Genomic DNA, 8,084 nt, shown 5'->3' with positions numbered 1-8,084 from the left:
ATAACTTTTGAAACGATAATAATGAATTTTTCATGATAATATGTTTTTTATTTTGCACCAATTGTAGTCTAATAACAAAAAGTAGTTGAATTTAACATCTCTTTGTACAGCGAAGAAACATGAAGAAGTAAATTATTCAGGGTGGATTGTGAATAGCAGTTCGTTCTGATAAAAGCAATGAGAGTATAAAAGTGGGATTGACTAGGATTTCTAAAATCAATATAAGGAATTAACGAGTACCTGTGCACATAAAACCATTGCATGTAAAAACGGTACTTCTATATACAATACTGATGACTGTGTACCTTGAGCATTAAAGACAGGCTTAATACCTTACATTGGTGTGCTTCAAATGCAATAACCGATAATTATCTGAAATGAAGACTTAGTTCACAATGAACATTAAAATGTGTCTCGCTCAATATATTGTAATGTTAGCTTCAATAAAATAATCTCACCTTTCTATGGTAGATTGCTTAAAAAGTAATCACGCAACGAATTATAGATTATCATTAAAAATAAAACTTCACACTACTGCTAATTTACAATCTGTGTGATTTAATTACCTGGAATCAGTAATCAAACCTTATTAAAACCGGACTTCAGTTTATTTTTATTTAATATTTTCGGATGTGATAATTCATTAATTCATAGCATTTTATAATAATAAAGAATTTTTATCTTTTTATGCTGATTTAGAATTTATCAGTATAAGGTTGTGGAGGTTATTAAGTTTTTTCGATTGAGATCATGAATCGATTGATTTTAGGACACTGTAGGAAACCAGGAAGTACTGGACGGCCATTTCGTCCTATTGTGGGATTCTTCAGCGATGCGCATCCACGATCCCGCCTAAGAGATTCCAACCCAGGGCCGTTGGTCTCGCGCGTGAACGCTTAACCTCTAGACCATTGAGCCGGCATCCAACTGTGTTAATTTCAAACGTCAACCAATCCACGAAGTCGCGCGAAAATCTTCCATTGTACTGAGGTAGATACCTGTCTTTACCCGATGTGGATTAGTTCCACTTGTTGAGGCTAGACATTAGCACCGTTGGATGCCGGCTCAGTAGTCTAAAGGTTGGGAGTTCGCGCGCGAGACCGAAGGCCTTGGGTTTATATCCCACGAGCAGGATTGTGGATGGTCACTGCTGAAAAGTCCCACAATAGGACAAAACGGCCGTCCAGTGCTTCCAGGTTTCCTATAGTGGTCTAGCTTCAATTGACTCGGGAACCCAACTATGACATTACTAAAATCTTTACAAAGCCCTCTTCTGATATATTTTTGTTATAATATTACAACTTACTTATAAGGAGCTACTATGAGCTTGAAGTTTCAAAATACAGTGGCTGAATAACTCTGTATCTTTTCGTCCGTAATTTCTTATTATTCCAATTCTCTACAAAGTTTTTATGCATTTGTCAAACTATACTTAGTGTCATACCTTTCAGTTTTTTACATCGACTCTTTGAATAGCTATTGGATCATGTCATTAAAATTGCATTTTCGGCCAATAGTAGTAACTGTTATTGTTGTGTAATTGGAAACTAGCAATGTTTTGGAAAACAGATACATGGGAGTAAAATATTAGCGTTAATGAGCTCATATCAAATCGTCAAAACATTAAGATTTCAAACAGATTTCCTAGTTGATCATTATAAACAAGAATGAACTTTAGTTTTTACTAGACATTAACAAACTCTCATTTGTTCTACTGTCGTATCATTCTAATTCATTTATTGTCTTTTTCAGGTATTATTTATGTAGTCTAACTTCGATAAATATTTAACGAGAATAGCAAATTTATTAGAAATCAAGTAACAAGCATCGTATGACGTATGATGAAACTTTTCCATGATGACGTACTGAAATTTGCTCAACAATTACCGACACAAGCTAGTACACTACAGCACTCATTGTGTTTGCTTGTTCATTAATTTGTCAAATTAACATAAGATTAATTCAAGGGATATTAAGATAGTAATTTGCTGGTAATATTCTCTCCACTGATGCAATACTATTGCTAAAATAAAATAATTAAAACAAAAATGTAGCCTAGTTACTGAAACTACGTCAATCATATGTCAAATACGACACTCAAACTACAGTCTACGTACTATGAGTATAATACTCAACAACTCATTTGTTTGAGAGCTGCAATAATTTGTTCTATAAGACCAAGAAAAGTTTTTGAATATTCTGTCAAATATCCCATTTTTGAAAAGAGCAAGAACAAACATGCTAGAATGTTTGTTCTTGCTCTTTTCAAAATGATAAAGGGAACTATATGTATGAAATCCCATTTTTTAGTGGAATTTGTGTAGTTTTCAAACCCTCCAACAGCTTATACTTGGTCATAAAGAAGTTTAAGTAGTGTAGCCAAAATCCTAATGTCGTTGTCCAGCAAAGATGAATACATATATATCACCTTTACAGCATTCCCAAACAATTATCACCTTTGATCATTGCAAATTGCTGCATTCAGCCATTAGATAAATGTACGTACCTCGGGTAATTCAAGACAGAAATCTTAGAGAGAGATATCTAACACATATTGTTCTTTTTCTTTTGATTCGAAGAATCTACTTTATTGTTTATGTTTTATCGTTCCTGATTCCACTGTTTTTCTCGTAGACTGCATTCGCTAAACGTATTTTTGTACTAGTCTTCTCATGATTTTCAATCTTTCACTATTTGCAAATGATGGCAAGTAGAAAAAGCAATGAGACTGAAAGCGTATCATCTAAACTTATCAAAAGTTACAATTTGAAAATAAAAAGTATATATTTAACCGATACAGCAAGTAGGAACTATAAACAATAGATTTTAGAATAGATAATCAGGAGAATGAAAACAAACTTCAGCCTGAAGTTTAATCAGTTATATATTTTTGCTCTCATAAAAAACTGTCATTTATTATATCATATTATAAGCACACCTATCAAATTATAGATAAATGATAATCAGCACAAGAAATGAAAAGGTACTCTCGAAATAACGACTAATTTATAAATTTTAGTAACACAATGTCTAATCATAAACTATCAAATATTAGGCCATAGCGTTTTCTTCCTGTTGATTGTTTCATATCAACAAACAACATGATTTACGTACAGGATATAGTCAACATGTATGACGAAGATAGATGAAATGGAATAATAAAAGATCCTAGTAACTGTTATCATTCTATCAAGTTTACTCTAGAGTCAGAGGGAAACTCAAGATTTTCTCTTCTACATGTTTTGTTGAGCGAAAAACGACGACTGATATGTCAAAAGCCAACTGACTTAGAAAAGGGTTTTAGTTATCAGAAAAAGAAACTTGAGTTATTACCTTTTCTCAAGAGTCAGACAAATAAGCACTGAGAACGCAATCAGCGAACAAAATAATGGATTCCAGGAACTATTTGACGAAGACAGCCACCTTTACAGGATCATCGAGTGAAACATACAAGGCTAAAGGCAAATTGTAAGATCTCTAACAGTATCAATGATTTTGTTTGCGAATGTTTTATCTTAAAGAAACCCTTTTATTCTGTTGAGCCTAGGATCTTCCTCCTTAGTGGTAGTCTAACTAGTGAATATGTCACGAATAAACTGCTACTTGAAGCCATCTATCAATCCACTTGAAGTTATGAAGCGAGGAACTAAACAAACAATACCCTTTCTGAGCACATCTACCTACATGGTTAACAAAAAAAGAACAGAGATAAACCAACAGATGAAGCTTTGGACAGTTCATCAATTCTGATTACCTGCGAAGTTAAACTAAACTGCAGAATAGAACTATTTATCTGAAGTTTTTGTAAAGCTAATGCTTCAATAATAGTCAGACTTATGCAGAAACTGTGTCCAGTCGCTCATTTAACAATACGGCTAGTGTAATAAGGGTTACGGGAGGAAACTAATTATAGTTATGCAGTAAAATTAACCAGTTGACGTTTAAAAGTGGGCTATTAAGTGTTGACGCAATGGTCCAAAGATTAGATTGTTCCTGAACTACCCAAATTTTGTAGATTTGGTCCTTTAATGGGTTGTGGGTATACACTTTTGAGGAGTTAGTAACTACAATAAAATGTCCCTACAGTATTCCGTAGTCTTCAGCTGTTGGTTTACTGCAGTCAATTCATTTTTTGAATAGTCCTAATAATTTATTTTTGTATTGACGTTAAGGACTGTAATTGATTAATCTCTTACTGGCATATGTGCATCCTGTGCGGATCGCTTCAGTATAGCCTGAAGTCATGAGCATTATAAACAGAAATGGATGGTTGTTAGCATTGGCTACCCAGTAGGTAAGTGGATAACGCGATGACGTTTGAAGTAACTGCTATTTGGTTCGAGTTGCGGAGTGAACATCAACTACTCGGGATTTAGGTATATCCAGCTAACGAGGCCCATACAGAACGAAAAGCACGTCCTGGATCCCGCTATACATCTCTGCTTACAGTCCTAACAATTGTCTGAATAAAAACCGAAATGTGATGAATAATTTAAAGTAGGCAGTCAGTTGAAAATCGTTACATTTAGCCATAATGTCGTCCATATATTTGATTCCTATTATGAAGTTTTCTAATTCCATTAAATGTAGACCATAAATTTCGACAATAAATGTTGTATCATACCGATTATTAACTAATTCATAACCATGTTGAATGCGAATCATAATAAATCAGGAATGAACGGTAGGGTAGATTTTCATCTGTCATTACAATAAATGACGAGATTGAAATGACCCAAACATCTAGTTGGGTTTATTGTGTCATGTTGATACTAATTTTGTGTATATTCACAGCTATTTTTATTGCGTATTGTTTGATTTTTTTGAATCCCTTATATTAAAAATTATTTTAAATTAAAACATGTTGTAGCGTACATTTCGATGAATTCAAATTAGGATATTATTCAAAACACCAAATGAAAGCTTTCTAAGTTGAACAGGAAATTCACAAATATAATTATTTTATTTTTCTAACAAGTACCTAGAAAAATATAATACTAGTCTAATGGGAAGTTGGATTCCAATAATCTAATACATCACTTTGTATTTTGTTTGCTTGTCAGTAATTGTATATTCCCAGGATAGTCTTATTGATTATCGAAATTTTCCATAACAAAACAACAACTTCCTACGCTGCATGCTTATGTATTATAGACAAATAACTAACGACTACTTTTCACATTTATCATACAGTTTTATAAAAATATGTGATAAAAAGTATCATGGAATGCGATTTTTACTATTTATTCAAATGTGCCTTTTTATAAAATAATAAAGTAGCTGAAGTTGATATTTATCACCAAAAAAAGAGAAAACTATTCCAGCTTTTAAGAAAAAAATTGACATTTTCAGCTGTTTAGAACGATAATAATTTACATTAAGAAACCAGCTAGTTGTGGTAGGATAGACTTAAAACTAGATTGAAATGAATACAAAGATATCAACAAAATTTTTCTAAATCAGTATCATGATCACACAGGTTGTAGGTAAGAAATATGGAATGCTGTTAGTTCTTTGTGGATTTAGGATGTTCTGCTGATTGTAAATCAAGCTTACATCATATACATTAAACTAATTCACTCTGCTATCTAAGGATAACATTGAGGAATAGTACAAAAATCAGTTCTGTTTACTTTTTATCTCAGAAATGCTCGATTTGAAATAGTTGAATGCGGAGTAGTGTTAATCTCTATATCAATGTATTCAATTAATCATCACAAATTGTCTTAAATGATGTTCAATTCAAAAACAGTCAATTTCAGCATATCTGACAAACTGTATTCAAGATGAAGTAGTAGTAGTAGCAGTATTGATGTCATTAGAATAGTTCGTAAATTCTGTACTCCAACCGTGAATAGAAACAGCTGCATAAAATAATTCAGTGTATATAAAGCAATCGACTTAATATTGAAATTGTCCACATCACATGATGCATACAATAAACAAACAATACATTGTGGTAGGATGAAGCGACCTGTATCAGCATGCCGTATAAGTTAAAAAGAATGTATTCGTAAAATCTCAGCGAATGAATTTGAAGTGAATCCAACGTTTCGCCTGGCAAGTTTATATATAGATCATGTGATGCATGTATATTCAGAATAAACTTATTCACGAAGTACTAAACCTAGTCAGCTGCTACATTCTTATTTAAAATTTTTGAACATTTTATATCTGTGAGTTAATTGATGAATATCATTGAATTAAGGGAAACGAGTTGCTTGAGACTACCTCTTAATCCTCCTAAACTAACTCAGTCACTCAGTTGATAATAACAGTGCAAAGAGTTATGAAGAATTCTTAGATGGATCAAAATAACAGTGGACAGACGTGCTTTACTGGGAACTGAATAAACTTTTACTTTTGTGGAATGCTGTCCGCTGTTGACAAAAACCTCATTTCGTTTTTGATTTATTTCATCATAAAATAGTTAGCGGTATGTTTATTTGCTTATCACATTCCTGCTATAAAAATAACATCATTCTTGTAATCAGAAGTTAAACTTATTGTTTTATTTAATTATCTTGCTTCATATTAAATACTGTTTGAACCTGCTTAAGTTGTAAATAGCATTATTAAATAAACAATTGAAAAAGGTAGAGATTATTATTAACGTTATTATTGTTAGAGTAAAAAAACACAACTTAGTTTCCTTAAAACTGTGAGAAAAACATTTTCCATTAATGTTTACATGAGCCACCAGATGTTAACATTACTGTGTCGTTATTACAAAATATGGTTAGTCAACAAAGCAAGCTGAAAAGTAACTGTTACTTAGATATCATGCACATTGTAAATTTCAAGTAAGTATTATTTTCAGAATCGTTAGTAAAAATTTTGGAAATACTCGAACCTGTGGCCGATTGTTTTATGGTCAGTCTGGAAAATACAGCACTTCGACCAATAATTGAGAGATTTCATTTATATAAGAGATATATGGATGATACACTACTTGTGAAGATATGGATTCCAGTGAAATTTTGCATTGATTCAACAAGTGTCATCACTCAATTTAAACCACATTGGAAGCAAAGGAGAACAAGGAATCTCATTTTCTCGATGTCCGGTTGAAAATAAGGTCAGATGGTTCCTTGCAGAGATTTATGTATAAGAAACTGACGTGGAATGTTTAGTATACGAATTTCTATACCTGAATCCCATTGAGTAGAGAGAGAGACAATTCACTCTTTATCCTCATGGACTAGGCGAATATGTTCTAATGACACGCTGGATGAAGAACTACTTAAACTTCGACAGATACTCATCAGAAATAATTACCTAACTAGACTCGTTTTCAGGAACTTAAGAGCAAGGCAGAATCCTTAAAATGCAACAACGATCCAAATGAAAACTGTTTTTATGAATATCGGACTTAAAAGAGATACGGCTGCTGAAATCCCGAACAAACGAATTTCAGAATCTCTAAATGAAACCATCTACTCAGCTCAGCTTCGCACTGTCTTCTCAAGCCGGCCTACCATTCATGGATATGTTATTGATAAACTTTCGCTTTGGACCACATCGATGTGCATTTTTAAATTTACTTGCTTCTGTGGGGAATATTACATTGGCCACACAAAGCTATCACTTTCCAAACTCATCTCAGAACATTACCCGGCGTGGCTTTTAAAGGGCGAATGCAAAAGTTACCAATTCATTACAGGAGCATCTAATCAACTCCGGACGCGTCGTTCCAGAGTCTTCGTTCAAAATAATCTAGACAATCAAAGGAACTGGATCGAAGGGAGGTCGAATAAAAAACCTATGCATTTCTGAGGCGTTGGCGATCCACCAATTCAAACCCTAACTAAGAGTGTGAAAATGATACGTCAAACCTCTCATTCTTCCTTGGCCCAAATTCCCTTATGTAGTGTTTCGGTTTTTTTTTAATTAGTGTTTTGTAATTTTAAACCGTAATCAGTTACTATTATCCTTTAGCAATTTCCCATGATTATCATCCAGCTATTATTATGACCTTTACGTTTTTCATTTTTCTTCATATCTGTCAAGTGGACAATTATCTTTGATAATTCTAACCCGTAAATTATTTTCATCCTTCTATTCTTTTCTAACCTCCTGATCAC

Source organism: Schistosoma haematobium, chromosome ZW, assembly GCF_000699445.3.
Source record: "Schistosoma haematobium chromosome ZW, whole genome shotgun sequence".
Taxonomy (NCBI): domain Eukaryota; kingdom Metazoa; phylum Platyhelminthes; class Trematoda; order Strigeidida; family Schistosomatidae; genus Schistosoma; species Schistosoma haematobium.
This window is presented reverse-complemented; position numbering follows the sequence as displayed.